This window comes from Anser cygnoides, chromosome 4, assembly GCF_040182565.1.
Source record: "Anser cygnoides isolate HZ-2024a breed goose chromosome 4, Taihu_goose_T2T_genome, whole genome shotgun sequence".
NCBI lineage: Eukaryota > Metazoa > Chordata > Aves > Anseriformes > Anatidae > Anser > Anser cygnoides.
The window spans coordinates 10,279,943-10,296,917 of NC_089876.1; the positions used below are offsets into that span (position 1 = coordinate 10,279,943).

The window sequence follows — 16,975 nt, forward strand, 5'->3', positions numbered from 1 at the left end:
TAAAAAAGAGCACTCATCATGGCAGTTGAAAGGGACACAAGTCCAGTTAGTGCATATGAGAGTGCCTGCTGGACTGGGGTCCCCAGTGGGTGTATGACCATCTCCTACAGCTGATAATTATAAGCAGAGCTATGAAGTCTGGGGTAATTCTGAGTGTGCAGAGGCTCAGCTCTGTGTGCCGGAGTAATTTTGAAGTCAGAAAGGCTCAAAACTAGGGCAGTGGAAGGGTAGGGGTTTTCAGAATGCCTGGTTTCAGAAGAGATGTCTTTATTCCTTTTAAGTCCAGATTTAGAACTGGCTCTTAGGGAAAACTACTGGTCTGTCCTGGCCAAGGACACCCAGCTGTAAGAAAAAGCACCATGGTTGCACCACAGTTTTTGAACTGGGAAAGAAATTCTGATACTGAGCAAATGAAATAACCATTTATACTGTGTATGTATGTGTGGGTCTGGAATCACATCCAGTGTCTTCTCCAAAGGGCTGTTCCAGCCCAGCTATGCAAGCAGAGCAGTGCCTTCCCTCAGCCCCCTGCAGCCAACATAAACTCATTAACAGTTTTAGCCTTAGGTAATGAAAACCGTAAATCTGTAATTCTACCCTGCCCAGAAAGGAGCTGTACTGGCTGAGCAAAGTGAATCGGCTCACTGCACTGAGAAATAGTTTAATCCTCTTGCAATGTATGCGTGTGTGTGTGTGTGGTGGTGTTTTGGGAGAGTGGGGAGAGGGAATGAGCAAATAGTTTCAGGGACCAGTCCTGGCTTGTAGCTCAGCTGTGAACAAAAATGGCTTTTAAAGGAATTTAATTTTCCAACTGTTGCAAGAAAAAAGCACCGTTTTAACACTCTTAGTTTGATATTGCTTTTTCTGTCAGTAAGAAATCCAAGCTGTAGCCTACACAGCTTCTCTGCAGTGCCTTATTCCGTGCTTCTGACTGGCAAAAGCAGATGTGCTATCTCTAATATATGCCATGGACATCTGCAGCAGAGGACCGCTGATTTACTGATTATTCAATCAGAGCCACCACCTTCCTCTTCTTACTGAATTTGATAAGACTGTATTTCTTTATATTTATTAATTGCTTTATTGCTTTATTTATTGATTGATTTATTTTCTGCATGGATCTAACTTTATTAGTACATTCTTGTTTTTGGAGTTTAGTGTTCGCTAGTTTTCTGTCTCCTGCTCAGACAGGAGACATCATGCCAGGGCTGGCCAGCAAAATTGGAACTTGCCTGTAACTGGAATACATTTACTCAAAACAAGACCAAAAATGACTCTCTTTCCATGGAAGATAGATGTCATGAAGCTTTTTTTCTTGTGTTTAGCAATGATTTTGCACAGTAGTATTTGGACTTCCTTAACCTCCAAGTTGTAACAGTAACCCAAATCCAAGGTTTACTGTGTTTTTACAGATGCATCTTTTTGGGTTTTCATGTTGTTTTTTTTTTTTATTGTGATCCATGTTTTCCCTATCACCTTCTCCAAATCTAAGAAAGGATGATGCTCACAGTATTTAAATGAATATTTTCCTTGATAGTTCAGCTGATTAATCCATTAAACTCCATTCTCTTTTGTCAGTTGTGGCCAAGATCTTTCTCACACAGTTCCAATTTCATGGCTTTATGATTTTAGTTTCCCTCTGGCTACCTCAGAGCCCCATTCTGTACGAACAATCTTTTACATCAATATCCTCATTTCCTGGGCTAGAAAGTAAATTAAATAAGCTTCAGTGTGTCCTCTGTCTGGTAATGCCCTGAGCCTTTGTTTGTCAGTAAAGATATTTTACCCCTGAGTTTTGGATCTGCAAGTTTGCAAGTTGACTGGCGTACGCTTCGTTGGGTTAAAAATTGGCTGGATAGCTGGGCCCAAAGAGTTGTGGTGAATGGAGTCAAATCCAGTTGGAGGCCGATCACTACTGGAGTCCCCCAGGACTCAGTACTGGGACCAGTCCTCTTTAATATCTTTATCAGTGAGGCCGCACCTCGAGTACTGTGTTCAGTTCTGGGCCCCTCGCTACAAGAAGGACATGGAGGTGCTCGAGAGAGTCCAGAGAAGGGCGACGAGGCTGGTGAGGGGTCTGGAGAACAAGTCTTACGAGGAGCGGCTGAGGGAGCTGGGATTGTTCAGCCTGGAGAAGAGGAGGCTCGGGGTGACCTTATCGCACTGTACAGGTACCTTAAAGGAGGCTGTAGTGAGGTGCGGGTTGGTCTATTCTCCCACGTGCCTAGTGACGGGATGAGGGGGAATGCGCTAAAGTTGTGCCAGGGGAGGTTTAGGTTGGGTATTAGGAAAAACATCTTTGCTGAAAGGGTTGTTAGGCATTGGAATGGGCTGCCCGGGGAAGTGGTTGAGTCACCATCCATGGAGGTCTTTAAAAGACATTTAGATGTAGAGCTTAGTGATATGGTTTCGTGGAGGACTTGTTAGTGTTAGGTCAGAGGTTGGACTCGGTGACCTTGGAGGTCTCTTCCAACCTAGATGATTCAGTGATTCTGTGACATAAGAATAGAAATGCAGTCACTGTTGGGGTTTAGTACATGGAACATCGATACTCTGATGTTCATCACCTGGCCAGTCCTTGGCCGAAACAAAGATTAAGATGTCTGCAAAAGCCATTGTCAAAAAGCATTGTCAAGAAGTTCAAAAATGTAAATATAAGGACATAAAAAATTCTTATCTATAGGGCTACAAAATACAGGTATTTCTTTGGACACCACTAACACATTCCTGATTTTTTCCTGTCTGAAATATTTATCTTTAGACATCTCTCTTCATCCTTGCTTTTCTTTATCCACTGATAGTTAAATACCTGCTGAGCAAGAAAACCAGGACTATTTCATGTTTTTCTGGTACTACAGAACTGATCTTCAGAGAATTCCACCTCATAGTGTTTTTCGCCATTTTCAGTGTCAGGAGTTATTTTATCATCTCTAGCAGCATCTTTGGGATGTGTGCACCTGGTGACCTTCCTACACAGTTCATCTTTCTTTTGTAACTGACAGACTTTTACTGTAAAGGAATTTGAAAACTTTGTTGCTTCTTCAGCTTGTTTATATGACAGGAAAATTGAGTCCTTCTTATCAGTTAAGGAGACTTTGGAATGCAAGGATGTCTAGACAAAAGGCAAAGGACATTCATATCCATTCATATCTTCCTTAGGGTATGCAGTCTGCTAATACAAGATACTCACTAGTTGATTTTTTATTTTATTTTTTTAAACTTTGTATATTTTTCCCATCATTTATGGAAACATTTTCCCCTCCCTGTAAGGCTTGAAACACTTATGATATTTCAAATATGGGCATTATTGTAGATTCTGATCTGAACTTATTCTACATTGTTGTTGGTTTTATATGACTTCAAAGTGAAAAAAAAATGCCAGAGAAAGGAAACATGAGGTTCACAAGAAAATGTGGTATGTTCAGAAAGGTATTACTTATGACTATTTCACTACCAGCACAGGTGAGGTAGATTAAATATTTTTATGTAGGAGTAGCAACTGTTAAACTGAATGCAGCCTGCATAGATCAAGTTGCAACAATGCTGTTTGCTAAATATCTAAACTAAGTTTTTTTATAGGACTTCCTTGATGAGGTATTGACCTGACTATTGACCGAACACCTTGTTCTCTGTACTTACATGTCTGGTTTGTCCTGATTCCCATGAAATCAGCTCCCTTTCTGGAAAAAACTAATTAAAAATATTTGCCACTTAACATCGCTGCAGGTATGTAAAGAAGAAGTAGATGAAGTATAGCCACCCATTAATTTCAAGTTGAATCTTCATCCCAATATTGGTTGAATATTCTCTCTGTTTCTGTTGAGAAAGCGAGGAAAATACTATTGGTATATCTCTGGTTTAGCAACCTAAGCTCTGGTGCCACTTATTCTGTTTACAGCATCACAGAATGGTTGAACTCAGAAGGGACCTGTGGGTCCAACCCACCTGTTCAAACAGGACCATGCCCAGGCAGCTTCTTGAGATCTCCGGGAAGGGAGACTCTATGACCTCTCTGGGCAACCTGTTCCATAACTCAGTAACCTGCACAGTAACCTGAAATGCATAAGGGTTATTACTAGGATGTCTTCCCTTCAGGACTTTATCTCCAGCTCTGATATTTAAGACTTGCTTATCATCCTTGTATCAAGGCTTCTTAAGTACTTTTGATCCTCATGGTACAGCTGGAGACTCTGCCTTACAGAGATGTTTATCAGAGATGCTCTGTAATTCTCAGGCCAAACAGATCTGGGAACTCTTGTAGACTGTCATCCTATCACAGATATAGGTGCAAGATGCAGTAAATCTCAGATCTCAAAGTCAGGGAGTCCAAGGGGTGCTGGAAAATACAGAAAATAGTGAGGGAAACAAATGGGAGTTCTAGGGCCAATACTGTTAGAAACACATATGTTAAGAATAAGAAACACTAACTCTGACATTAGTTGGACAGAAATGGGAAAAATAGGCTAGTCACAATACAGACCACAAAGATGTAATTGATAAATATTTCTGATCTGTGTTAGAAGCATATGAGAACATATTTGAAGGTATTTAATATTCTTTTTGGTTACTGCTGAAATAGAAAACATCTACTATTAAAACCAATTATTTTAAAAAGCAATCTGCAATAACTTGAGTGCAAGAGTTTTTAAACAGCCAGCCAAGGAATTATCTTTAATAAGCTTTGGTCTGTAAGTAAGTTTCAGAAGATAGACAGAATACTAATGTTGGATCAATACTGAAAAATGATATAGAGGAGGTTTGGGTAATTTTAGGCCTAAGTAATAGCTTAATAGCCTATATAAGTTAAATAATAAAGTGGCTGATGCATAAATCAATTAGTAAAGAACTATAAGTTAAGAAATATGAGTAATAGCAATCAACACTGGTCTCTGGGAAGCAGTTCCTATTAAGGTCTGATGACATAACAGATTCCTTGTGACATTTGAATTTCCAGTTTGACGTGGAAACTCAACAATAAAACTTACAATGATAGTGGCTAGATTTAAAATAACTGTCAGGTTTCCCTTTGCAGAGAAGACTGCTACTGTCCGAGACTGGTTGTCAGGGTGGTTTCTAGAGATGGCTGTAGGGTAGCCAGCTCAAGCAACATCCAACAAATCCTTCTGTGATTCTACTTCTGAAATGCTTGAGGAGCAAATGGAGCTCATACTCTTCTACTTCACCTGTTAGAACATATGTTTATGTTAAAAGGACCGCTAGAGTGAAGATTACGAACCATATTTTGGTTTTCAGAGCAGAAAGAGAATCAAAATTGCTGAAAACAAAGCCATTTGAAAAAAATACTCCAAAGGAAGTAAATAAAATCATAGATTTTTCAATGATATGGCTGATCAGGCACTGTAAATAGTCAAAGTTTTGCTGATAATAATGAAGATAATCAGTTATGCTATCTAAGCAACTTTGAAAAAATGGATCAAATGCATATCTAACTTGCCCTGGAGAAATTAACACTCCTGTCCTAATCAATATCCAACAGGTAACCTCAGTTCCGTTAGTATTAGAAAACAAATTGGTGTGAGCCAAAATAGCTGGATGGAGACTTCCTCCTTGGAGGTAGATTTTCTTTGATATATTCACCAAACTAATATTGGAACTTTTGTCTTTATTTGCTGTATAACCATCAGGTTAATTATTTAAACATTTTAATGTTTGTCTGGTTGCAACAATTCTCTCAGAATATAATTTCAATATACAGCACATCTGCTTCTTTCAGGTATATTTTTAGATTCTCTTTAGAGATATTCTCTTTGATTATATCATTTTTACTAGACAATCTGATCAAATATGAAAATAATTCTAATATACAAACTAAGAAAAATAAGCTGGCCATGGCTTTTGCCTATGGGCCCAGTGATGTTGCTTAATGAGTATTAGAGTAGGTAAAAGTAGCAAAAAGTACTGGTTCCAGCTCTAAAACATAAAGTAAAGACCCAGTATAATATTTCCTGAAATATTTGTGTGCAGAAATGAGTTTCTCCTGTATTTCAAAAGCTGAACCTTGATATATACACACACACACACACACATATATAATAGTTTATCCACAGTGAGGAAATAACAGGAAATGCTGAGGGAGGCAAAAGAAGTTATGAGAGCTGAAAAAAGAAAATATGTAATCGTGGATGAACTAGTCTGATAGAAAACTTAGAAAGATCATGCCATACAAAGGCAGTACAAATACAAATACACAGTTTGGACTTTTCTGAACTTGACAAATATTTGACCAGGAAAATCACCTGAAAGAAGGGTGTTGTTAATTTGAAAGACTCTAACTATATCTGCTAGCTGTCCTCATCAAACCTTTGGAGAAACAAAACTAGTTAGAAATTTTGCTCCAATATTATGTAATGAATAAAAATACAGTCCTTCTATTTCGTCTTTTGAGTGCCATTAAAAATGACTTGAAAGCTACCTGCCTGTTGTTGCTTCTTTGGTTAAATGCATCAGTCCTATCATTAAGGGTCACTTCTGCATACTTTTCAAGCTGAGGACTAGGTTTATGCAATTAGGTCACCTATACACTTGAATTTCAGCCAGTCTGCAGAAAGCTGCTGACTTGTTTCACAGAGACCTTTAGGAGACAGCCTGACTAGAGGAGCATATCATTAAAATAGTACATTGCAGGTAGTGCAACTAGACCAAAAAATAATTTTTAAAACCACCAGAGCCATTCAGTGGTTTGTTTTCTTCAAAAGAAATTTAAATAATGGAGATAGCTATCATGATATACCACAAATATAGGACTGAAAGATTTTGCATCCACAACTGGGGATTCATGTCCTAGGTGCCCATGGCTTGCTCTCTTGGCTGCCTTGCATCATGTCCATCTGTTTGGACAGCAGGATTGGAGTACTGGCCTCCCATGCCTTCCCATATTCAACATCTGCTGACACTGTTAAGCCAAGACAGCATATTTCAGCAGTGAGGAAAAGAAAATATGGCATTAGTTAGTCCTGGCATAAGATTTTCTGATAAATGGAAACACAGTGTGATGGATATGAGAAAACTAGTTTTCAAATAATTCTGCTTTCTGGAAGAATTAACTGCATGCAGTGCTGAGCTCTAGAGACTCTCTGATGATAGTGAATGAAAGATGAGTTCTGAGGTTTGCAATTGCTTGGTGGGGCAGCCAACATTGGAATTGTTTGGACTGGATTTGTCCATCAAATGATATTAATTGCCTAACTAGGGGACTGATCTGAGATTTACATGAGTGAAAGAAGCAGTCTTATCCCCTTTTAGGGTATAGGCTGGGAGTATCATGGGCTTCCAGTAATTAGTGCCCGTAAAAAAAATAAAGGGGAAAAATCCCCTCATTGTCTTGTTTAACCTAAAAGGCAACATCACTTAATGAATTCCACCACAGATAAAATGAAGAAAATTTGGAAAGAAAATATTTGTATGTCACCAAAATGTCTGGTAATTTCAATATTAATTTTTGTGGATTTCTCTTTATTTTTTCTTTAATCTAAAAATGATATATATATTTATTTGGGGGGGAGGGGGGGATGTTCTCCTATTTGTGTTTCCTTTTTATGACCTGCTTAAACTTCAGCCTAATTTATGAGTAAACCTGTTCCCTCCCAAGACTGTATTTATTATTGAGAAGAAAATAATTATTCATTTTTCTTTTGGAAATGTATGTGATAGACAAAGGACTCTGCTGGTAAGACTGAAACTTGTCCACTAAACAGCCTTACAGTCATGCTGTAGGCTGGTCAGAGGCAGCCACCATAGCTCTGTACAGATCACCTAAACTAAGCAGGGTCTTAATAGTCCTTTGCCAAAGAACCTCAGGAATTAAGTGAAATAATCAAACAACAAATACATTCAGATATGGTTTCTAGACAGGAGAGAAAATGGTTTATGGACTGTGACAGGTGTTGGTTTAGGGGTATGTGTAGCTTAAATGGTTAAAGTATCCTGAAATTAAGGTTTTCAGAGCTGTCTCATGGTTTCTCAGAAGCAGATGCTTTCTACTGCCTATGCTTGGAGGAGCCCTGCTGTGCTCACTTGCTGTGAGGGAGAAACGTTGCCAGAGTAAAACCACTTTCTCATCACTTTTTAATTTGGCCCTTTAGCCCAAATCTGTAAGCCAAAGTCTGAGTTTTAGACTTCCTAAATCAACAAATGAACATTGCCAGCTTTCAAAAGACAAATATCTGACACCCTAAGGTCCACTTTTTAATGCCTGTTAAGATGAGGATGGACCCAGAGATCTCTTTAGGAAGCCTCCAAAGGGGTTAAAGGTAGGGGAAAACAAACAAACAAACAAACAAACAAACAAACAAACAAAGGATTAAAAAAAAAAAAAGAGAGAAAGAACAAAGAGAGAGCAAACAGCATCAAGAACACCTGCTTGGCTATGTGTATGTTAACAGCTTAACTTACCCTTAATGTCAACATAGTGCCTTGAAATGGCGTTATTGCCACTTAAATTTTGGGTCCAGAATTTGAGCTCTGTCTGCCTGGGAACAATGCTCCCATAATGAAAACTAAGAGTTCTGGCACAATCCTGTGCAGATGTAAAATAATCCAAAAACAGCTCGGATGTCAGTACTGAGCAGCAGTGCTCCTTCAGTATTGCTAGGAAAGGCAGGAAAGAGACATGAATGTTTATCAGCTGATGACAGATAGCAGGTTAGAGAAATTGCTCGTGATAGCATCCTTTTCCCTGCTTACTCTTCTGGAGCCTGCAGCCATGTGAAGGCTGCAAGTGCTTGGGAGAACTTGCCCTTGTACCAAGTGAATCCACTGTACACAGTAAGGTTATAAGTTGTACTTTTTATTTTTAATTATTTTACATATATTTGACCTCTTTTAGTTTGGAAAGACCAGAATTTTCAGCAATTTATTGTGGAGATAGAAGTGGGAGAGAAAGCAAGCCAGCACTGCAGCATCACTTGGATGTAACAACACAGTTTAAGAAGTCATAAGAAGGTTTGTCTTGTCTCCCTTTCTCTTAGCCTAGGCATGGTTTCCTTTACTCAGCAATGGTTTTCAGCTGATCCCTGTGTAAACTAGACTGGGGAGATAAATGTGCTGAAAAATTAACCTAGAAAACAAACAAACAACAGAACCAGTCCAAATCAACCAAAAATAATTGTTTTCCTCTAGTTGAGCAGATTGACATTAGCTGCAGATTACCATCAGTGCCAGGACAAGGGAGGAGATAACTGCACCAAGTGAACACCATTGCTGATTTGAACTGGCTCATGCTAGCATGCTATTGCCATCTTAAGGCTGGAAACAACCAGAATCCACAACTTTTACCAAGAGAGAACTTGAGCTGACTTAGCTGGTGAGGTGTCTGGGCAGATAGGGTCTGTTGGAGGAAAACAAGTGTTTTCCTCTAGGAAACACGCAAGTGTTGTGGCAAGTTCCAGGCTCAGAATTTCCTAGTTACTTGCTCCTTCCTCCTATGGTTATAGAGCTCCTTGTAGCCTCTGAGAAAGGTATGGCAGCATTTTAACAGATTTTCAAAGAACTAATCTACCAACAGAACCATGACTCATTTCCTTCTGAGATGCCATGAGCTCTAGTCCTCTATTAGGGAAAACTTGTAACTGAAACTAATTTTGATTTGTTTTTAATAGTTTAGAAACCTTGTTTTAGTTTCCAGTTTACACTTATTCATGACTGATTTAGGCTCATCTTTTCCTTCCATCATCATTATCCTTAAGCTTAAATAACTTTCTCCCTTACCTGTTCTTTACTTCACTGATATATTCATAAACAGGGAATACTTTACCTCTCACAGCCAGTTTTGCAAGGCTAAACAAACCCTGCTGATTTATTTATTTTTTTGTTTGTTTCTTTGCATAGTGCTTATTTCAGTTCATCTTTCTTCAGCATCAGTGGCTAGGATTACATATAGTATAGCAAATGAAATTTTACCAGTGCCTTGTACAAAGGCATTAATAACTCCCTGTCTCTATGGAAAATGCTTTGCTTGATATATTTTAGATTTTCAGTTGCCTTTTTCATGTCTGCATCACATTGATAGCTTACAGTCATTGCATGATTGACTGATACACCTACCTCTTTCTCATTCATTGTTGCTTACAGCCAGGAAGCCTGTAGTTTATAGCAAAGAAACCATTTGTTTCTCTTCCCTATGTGCATGACCATGACCTTTTTAATATTACTCTCATTTTCAAGGTCATACAGTTCTTCTGTACATTAGTCCACTTCTTCACTGTGTTGATTATACTTTCCATCTTGTGTCGTTTGCAAAATCTGTTTTCATATTTGCAAACGTGTTCTCTTGTGTTGTCTTTTCATGCAAAGAACATTTTTTTCCTGTAAATAATTTTTAAGCAAGCAAGTTCTATGCTTCTGAGTAAAGAAATACCTGGAAGAACTGAACTATTCTGAAATATCAAAATTGGGCACGACTTTTTATGTTCTAGATTTGCTTATAAAGACATGATTCCACAGTTCTGCTATGCAGATATTAAAAAATCATTTTTCAAATTTTTGCAATTCATCACAAAGAGTGCCATGGAGAGGTATGGGAAAGATGACTTCAACAGATGCCTATTGTTAATTAGAGCTTTATGCTTATAATAAAGAATCTTATTACTTTTAAGATTATTTAAATCTCTGTTGTGAATTACAACATCAGACTGTCAAAGACAATCAGCCTGAACTATTTCCGTTCTCGCTGATGGGGAAAAAAACAACAACAAAAAAACCCCACACCTTTAAATCAAATTAACATACTTAATTATTTCTAATGAGAATTAGGTACTAGTTAATTCCATGCTAGATAATTGATTATTTTACTTGCTTGACTAGAGTTTGTAGGGAGTAACCCTGTAATGCCATTGTTAGTACTTCATGTAGCTCAGTGCTGTATTTTATCTCTTTAGTGCTTTTTGATAATATTGTTTTTAGCTATGTGATAAAATATTTTCCTATAATTTACATTAAAATATATAGTGAAAAAAAATAAAAGAGACTCTTGCTGCATATACACTGACAAGGTTCTAAGAAATATAAGTCATTTTAGATCACTTTTATGTTGAGGACAAAGTCTTCAGTAGGCATTCCTGACTGTCCTCAGAAAGTACTCAAGCTGGGTGAGATATCATCTTTTATTTTCTTTTTTAACTCATTTCTTAGGTTGCTTAACCTGCGGTCCTTTTCCCCCAGAGGAAAAAAGTTTTTTACCAAATGCCCTGTTGCACCCCATCAGAGCGGGAACTGGGTGCCCAGCAGATGTGCTTCAGCTGGGGAAAGAGCACCGAAAGAGTTGATGAGACTGCTCCAGCCTTCTGCATCTGGAGCTTGCTCATCACTACACCACCAGACTGCAGTGCTCTTGCAGACCTTTCAGGAAATTGGGTCTAAGTCAGCTGTGTCAAATCCTTCACCATCTGTCACCCAGTCCTCACCATGATTGAATGCTGCCAGGCCGGAGCTTGCTCGTTTGTCTCCATTAGGTATGTATATCAAGTGGGTTTGCTCCTTCCTGTGAGGGTAGATGCTCTGTATGCTGTTGGATTTGAGTGGAAACTTTGCTTCTTGTGAGTGGGAATTGTTAATGATAAATGAGCTGGAGAGGAGAAGTTTGATGGAGATGGGAAGAGGTATAACTTATCTGAGGAAGGAATAAGATTCTCCTACAAGGTAATGAGAGGGAACAAGCCATGGGTGTAAAAATGAACGTGTTATCCCCCTTAAAGGAAAGAGGAATAGGCTGTGCAGGCTGACAGCACTGTGCTAGTAAAAGGTGTGCACAGAACCTTGTCTTTCTTCTCCTATCTCTTACATAATAGAAACGCTCCACATAAGGACCAATTCCTCTAAAAATCATTTTACTTTGTGCCCTAGTAACTGGCACTGAACCCTTTGAATCAAGGTCATCACTCCTTTTGCACAGACAGTTCTGTGTTCTCAGCAATTGCCATTACAGGAGTGAAATATTGGAGCTAATTTTTAATACTTTTATACTATTTTCCTTGATACAAAGAGCTTGTTTAGATACAAGGCTAATACTTTTATTTTTTTTTAATAAAAAAAAAAGGTATCTAAGTGAGAGAGTAAGATCATGAAAAAATACAACAATAAAAATAATGGTTAGGAAGAAGGTACCACATTACTTGAAATGCAAGTAGCTATCAAAAAATTCCAAACTATAAATCTGACAAATATGTCAAAACACTTTCTTAATCTGGAGACAGCACCTTCTGCTCCAGAACTTCTTCCATAGTTACACTGATTCTGTTTAACTTCTTGCTGTTGTGATTTTAATAATAGCCTCCTCTCTCACAGAGGTAATTTACACAATAAAGTGAGCAAACGCAACAACATATTTCTCTACTTTGTGGGTGAAATCACCATGCTTCTAAAACAAGTTCGTGTTGAAACCTCATGTGCAAAAGTGTCAGGTTCCCAGGGTAACAATTTTGATGGGCATGAAGCTGTGTTATAAAACTGGCAGCAGTATTGTGGTCATTGTGGCTTCCTTGTCAATGTCTACAGTATAAGTGACAAGACACATACTTTGTCAAGGGTTATAGAGTATTTACCAGTAGGAGAAAAATACTTGGGTTCTGGTATCACAGGGTGTATTCTCTAATCAGTGAAGTCCTGTTCCTTTCTCTTCTTGGTCTCTGCTGAGTACAAGTCCTGTTTTTTTTTTTTTGGTATCTCGTCCTGGTCTTTACTCTTCAGTTTTCTTGTCTCAGTCTTTTCTCCAGTCCCTCTGTTTCCCACAACATGGGAAGTCTATCTAAAAACTGGACTTCTTTCCTACTCTTACCTCATACCCCAAAAAGGCAGTCACTATTGCAGCTATCAGAATTTCTTGATCTTTCTAGGCTCACTAGATATATATGGAAAACCAAATCAGACCATTTAGTTGTCTCTTGTGTCTTAAAATTTGCATGAATCTCATTCTTGTCATTGACTGTTGTCAATAAAATTTCACGCTTGATTAATAATTGCTTGTTTCACAAGGGATAACAGCGAAACTCCATTGCTCTGATGTGAAAGAAGGCACTGCCTGCAAAGCATAATTTGGTCATGTAGAAATGCAAAACATTTTTGGCATGCCCACATGGATGAGATTTGGATGACATTTAAGAGTCTCCACTGCTGAGATTAATTGGCCAATATTCCTGGAAGGTCATCATTGGCACCTCACTTTTCAGTCCAGCATGCTCACATGAGATAAAGTGGAGTAACCCATATTGCAGCATGCAAATATGCCTTTCAATTCCACCTTGAATTAGCTGGTTTTGCATAGTGCAATGAACTTTGCAAGAGGGACCTGAGCTCTTGTGTATGTTTAATAGTGTTCTAATATCTGTCAGTTGCTTAATTTCCAGAGGGCACACCCCTTCACTTCAGGAGCACTCTCTCTGTCTCTCAGGCTTGTAATCATCATTCTGAACGCTGTACTCCAAACCAAAGCACTTTGCTGTCTCACTCTGACATCAAATGAGAGCGATTGCTCTCCTGCTGAAGTGAAAGCATTGCTAAGCAGCACCAGGGCAGCAGTTACAAAAGTAAAGGCAGAGATTTCCCTGCTGGTGCTGTGAGAAGGTGGCGATGGGTCCTTAAGGAACCAGGCTCGACCCTGCGCAGGTGAGGCAGACGTTTGTCGTTCTGTATTTGTTGAAAACTTCCTGGAAGATTTACATTTTATCTAGTTATGCACTCAGTCCTTTTCTGACCTGAGTTGCCCTGAGTTTGCATTTCCTTAACTTCTGGCACCTGTAGGTGAGGTGGTGGGGACTTGGCTGTGTTTCTGTTGGGGATGTCTGTCGTGGCAGTGGGACAGACATCTGGTAGGCTGGGCGAGAGGCTGTCAAAAGAGCTGAGGACCAGCTAATGTCTTGTACCTGGCCAACCCTAACTAAAGTTTTAAAGGAAATGAACTGAAAAAAAAAATTAAACACTATGGAAAAAGGACTAATAAGTATATGGCTACTTTAAGGTCATACAAATTTTCAACTGACATGCAAACTCAGTGGGGTGCAGATGAGCCATACAAGGTGTGATGACAGAGGCAAACATTCCTCCCTGTCTGGTCAGCAAAGATTCATCAGGGTCTTCGTTAGGGTGGGAAGTCTGGAAAATGCATAGACTCCTCGCTCCTCCTGTCTCCTAGCTGTCTCCTCAGTCCTAGCTGTCTGTTTTGTTTATCAGACAGCAAGTAATGGCTTTTCACTCCAAGGTTGCATTCATTTTTCTTGTAGGATCTCTTTGCATGTAGAAAAAGATGCTCTATGCTCTTCATGCCCCAAATGTGACAAAGTGATGGAGGTTTACAACAGGGTTTAGGTTAGAAAATAGGCTAAAAAAAGTAATGTAAATAATTTCTGCAGACTGTCAGATTGTGAATCTTTTTTTTTTTTTAGGGGTGTTTGGATACATATCTGCCTGAACCTGAAGCCAGAACACTATCCAGCCTCAGATGCAGCTCAGAATTTAGGTGATGCTTCGGTGCTCATGACACACAGCTCTGCTGAGCCTGGCAGCCTCAGGTGAAGGTGCTTCACCACATACCAGAGGGGATTTAGCTTGGTCTCATGGATCCAGCTGGAGAAGGATCTGATATGTCTGGTAATGGAGGTCTGTCTATGTTCTGACATTGATAACTGTTATATCCCTGTCTAATCCCAAGAGTTGTATACTCCCCCCACCTCCCACCCCCAAAATCTCTTTTCTAATTCCATTTATTTATGTTTTTTCCCCTCCCAGTTTGGGGTGAGGGGAGGGGAGTGAAGGAGGAGATGACAAACCTAGCAGTTCTGTATATAAATGGGAATCAGTTATGTCCTGCTATTTAAAAATAGCATACAATGGTGAGACCAGATTTGAAATCTGTAATTTTCCTGGGTGTGTAAACAAATAAACGTATCCATGGTGCATAGCTTTTATTATGAAGCTGACATTTCAGCCATCAAAAAGTAATAAAGTGTTGTGAAAGCAAAAGTATACACCATGTCACATCTAACCAATTCACACACTATAAGAGCTCTGCTAGATACATCATTTATGTACTCCATTTAAATGCATGTTAGTATACTTATGAGCATTTAGGCCTAAATGCTTGAACGAAACAAGATCCAGTGGTTCTCAACCCTCAAGTCTTTTTTTGTTTGTTTGTTTCTAAGTGGATTGTGAACAGCAGAAAATTAACTACATGCGGGAGGTATCGAGTTTGAGAAAAGAGTGCAGCATTCACAGGAAGGTTATCTTCATACCAGCTCTTTCACTAGGAAGGTCAGAGGAAGAAGACTGCTTGTTCAAGCTAATCAGGAAATGTTCTAATCATCAAGAGGAATATCTGAAATGTAAAGTGCACAGCATACTTCATGTGATAGCAAACTGCAGCATATGGATTGCATTTAATCAGAAGCAGTATTCATCTGCTAGACTCAATGCCTGATGGCCATAATAGGTGCATCTTAATTTATGTATGGAAAGGGCAAATAAGAGTTGAATTTCTTTTCCAAAAAGAGAAAAACAGTGCTGCCTCATATTAAGTGTTGACACTTGTATAATGTAGACCTCTTAGAGACAATTTCCTACAGTGATGCTTCTCAGTGAAGTGCTCTGAAATCTAAGTAGCTTTTTGAGGGAGACAATGCTCTACAAAAACTTATGTCAGAAGAGGTGATTAATGTGCTAAACAGAATTACAAGTTGGGTGTAGACGATAGAAGAAAATTGAAGGAAGAATTTCAGACAGCAGTTTAGCCCAGCCCATTATTTGAAGCAGAATATGTGTGGGCAAAGGTCTCATTTCAGCCAAGAACTTATTGCATAATACTGGGCAACTCCCTGGATGCCAACTGAGAAATCTAAATATCCTAGGCTTTCTATATGGTAAATGAAGAGTGTATGACACTGCCAAAGGACAGTACATCTTGGCTATCTCCGTAGATGTTCTATGGGGCTATGGATGTTGGATTTAAAACGCTGCTGTTCTTAACATGCAACAGGATGGGGTGATCTCTGGATGGGCTGACCTCTGTCAGTTTGCTGTCTACCAATGCAGGTATATTACTTTTGCATTTTTATTCTCCGGCTCATTTCTTTAACTCATTAGCTCTCTCGTGTTAGAACTTTTACGTTGTGCCTCTTCCACTGGTAAAGCAGTAGGATGGTGAAATGCACGGAAGCTGCAGGCACGACATTAATGTAAATAACTGTACACTATAAATAAACACTTAAATACTAGCTAAAAGACAAAAATCCTAGCTTTTTGCTAGTCACAGGCATATTTTTACCACCATCTGTTGAGTATCATATTATCTGGAAATATAACGATCCTGTTCAGTGCAACCTTGTCAGTTAAACTGAAATAAAGAAGCAAAAACTCTTGCAACTCTAAGCAGCTTTTTCTATCAATTAGTTAACTCTCAGCAGTGGGCAAATCATATCTGCTAAGGAGATATTAATAGCAGCGATCAAAGAGAGAGATCACAAATGTCAAAATTTCCAGCTGAAGACATAATTACACTAAAAAGCTTTTTATGTAACTTTTTGCTGCATCTGCTGGAATTTATGAATCACAAAAGAGAAACGAATCATCTCAAGAAAAAAGTGAAAATGCATAGGTCTTCTTAAATTTCATGCAAACGGAAAATTTGTTATGGTTGGCCTAAATATAGATTTTATTTTTTATTAAGTAGTTTCTAAAATTGGTGGAGGTAAAGTAAAAGACCACATTTGCAGTTTTCAGGGGACATAGAGAATCTGAGAAAGAAGTGGTGAACAACTATTGGCTTGCCTATACGTTGCCATGGAAATGAGATCACCTTCCTTCAAAATGGATGGTGTTGAATATTCAATATTTATACAATATCTTTGATATTACAAGTAATAAACTCAAGATCAGAAGAGACCTTCACATCACCTTATCTGGACGCTGAGATTCTCCTAATAAACACCTTATTCCATCATTAACTCATGTTAATATACTGAGGTACATC

The 16,975-nt window shown here is 38.7% G+C and overlaps 1 long non-coding RNA gene across 2 annotated transcripts; it reads left to right on the forward strand.

The window, feature by feature from the left end:
* The first annotated feature begins 11,507 nt into the window (after positions 1–11,507).
* LOC106034756 (uncharacterized) lies at positions 11,508–15,416 on the forward strand. Of its 2 annotated transcripts, none has more exons than XR_007158231.2 (4): positions 11,508–11,655; positions 13,403–13,617; positions 14,394–14,607; positions 15,153–15,416. It is a non-coding gene; the product is annotated as an uncharacterized lncRNA (long non-coding RNA). The 2 variants fall into 2 exon arrangements; XR_001206293.3 differs by having other exon boundaries at positions 14,394–14,598.
* Positions 15,417–16,975: the final 1,559 nt, after the last annotated feature.